The following is a 2,347-nucleotide window of genomic DNA, read 5'->3' as shown; positions in this document are numbered from 1 at the left end:
CCAGCTCCGGAGGTGAAAAAGCCAAGTCGAGACGTTAAAGCGAGGGATTCTTCCCAAAGCTCTTTTCATTCCCAACTCCTTTTCATTCCCGGGAATGCCCTCCACTAGCAGCAGCTGCACAACAACCTGCCCCGGCGCAAGCCCTCTAATTACCGGCCCCGTAGCACAGGCATTCATTCCTCATGGATAACGGTTAGGGAGACCGGGTGCTGCTTGCTGTCATCCCGGTTATTATGGGATGCAAGGCACCCCCCTCCTTTCCCTGTTATCCAGCTGTTTTCCAGCCTTTAAAAGAGGATTAGATGGTTTAAAGAAGCAGCGGATCTCACGTTCCCGGGCAGCCGCTCTGCAGGTGCCTGGAATTTCCTCTGCTCCAACTTTTGGGATTAGGGAAGCATCGGGATTCCACACCCCTGATTTTCCATGGATAATTCAACACCTCCGAAAGGGAAGGATTGAAATTCCCCCCCAATTCCAGTGGATTTGTAGCCTCCAACATAAAGAGGGAAGATTTAGCCTCTCGGCGCCGTATTCCATATGGATACCTCTGACGCTGACGGCATCGAGAGCCTTCGGAAACCAGACAAGCCCCAGCACAAAAGGCTCAATCCCTCGGGATCAAAGGGCTGGTTCGGCTCCGCTTCCAACTTTCCAAGTGCTTTGCACTTCAAGGCACTTGGAATTGCACTTGGAGGGATGTTTGCTTGGGAATATTGGCTCGGGAGAAGGCAAAATACCTCAATAACAAAGGGAATAACACACACACACCCCCCCTCCGACTAAAACCTCATCCCAAAAATCCTTCTAAATCCAGATCGATAAATTTAGGGAATTGCATTAAAGCAATAAGGAATTTTTTGGGAGAAAAACATATTGGTGTTAAAAACCTTTGGGATTTCGGGATGTTGCTGATTTGCTCCTGGTGAATTAAACTGGATACTCCGGAGACCAGAAGGATGTCACCTCGCTCCAAACCTGGAATTTTCCCTCTTTTTGGAATCATCCGAATGAGCCAGAGCATTTCGCTCTTGTCCATAAGGAAGAGGGCAGAGGGAGAGAGAATTCCCGATGGAACGAGCTCGGCTTTCCTTGGGATCGTTTGATTAATTATATACTATTAAATACAGTTTGGATATAGAATCACTGTGCATCCACTTCCTTTTTGCTGGATATTAGATCAGTTTTCCATGTGGAATATGATTTTTAGGGATGAGCATTGTATTAAACCAAAATGATGGGATAATTAAAAGGGAATTTTAAGCTCCTTCCTATTCGATTTTCCAAAGAACAAAAGAGATTTTTATATCAAATCTAAAAACTAGGGAAAAACCACCCAAAAGAAGGGAAATTCCATGTGGAAAAAATAGGGGAAAAAAACCCACCCAAAAGAAGGGAAATTCCATGGGGATATCTTGGTTCTGCGGCACTTTCCCTATGGATTTTCCCATGGTGCCTTTCCTATGCTTCTATCAGGCTGGAAAGCTTGAAAAGGTGGCTCCAAAGCATCCAAATGAAAGAAATGAAGGAGAATTCCAAGTAAATGAAGGAAAATTCCCCTAAAATGAAGAAAATTCCAATAAACCCAACGAAATTCCTATAAAATTGAGTCAAATTCAAGTAAACGAAGGAAAATTCCCCTAAAATGAGGAAAATTCCAATAAACCCAACGAAATTCCTATAAAATTGAGTCAAATTCAAGTAAATGAAGGAAAATTCCCCTAAAATGAGGAAAATTCCAATAAACCCAATGGAATTCCTATAAAATTGAGTCGAATTCAAGTAAATGAAGGGAAATTCAAGGAAAATAAAGCAAATAAACCCACCTAAAATGGAAATAAATTCACCTCAAATCCAAAGAAAATGACCTAAAATCCAGGAAATCCACCTTAAACCCAAATAAAATACAAATGACCTGAAATGGAACCAAATTCATCCCAAATCCAAATCAAATCCAACTGAACCCACCGAAAATGGCACAGAATTCCCCTAAAAATCAAATCACCTCAAATAAACCCAGTGAAAATGGAACCAAATTCCCCGAAAAATCACTGCGAGCCAAAGAAAACGACCTCAAATCCACACGAATTCACCTCGAATCCAATGAACCCACCTAAAATGGGAGCGAATTCACCGAAAATCCCAGGAAATCCCATCAAATCATGGAAACCCACCTAAAGGGCAATCCCAAATCAAAGCAGCTCAAAAGCCACTAAAACCACCCCGAAGGCGACGAAACCCCCCCCAAAATGCAACTAAACCCACCTGAATCCCAAGGAAATTCCCAAAAATGCCCAATGAACTCCAAGGGAAGCAAATGAAATCCTATCGTCTGGAATTACCCCCCCCA

The sequence above is a fragment of the Nestor notabilis genome, unplaced genomic scaffold, assembly GCF_000696875.1.
Source record: "Nestor notabilis isolate BGI_N333 unplaced genomic scaffold, ASM69687v1 scaffold15405, whole genome shotgun sequence".
Taxonomy (NCBI): domain Eukaryota; kingdom Metazoa; phylum Chordata; class Aves; order Psittaciformes; family Psittacidae; genus Nestor; species Nestor notabilis.
This window is presented reverse-complemented; position numbering follows the sequence as displayed.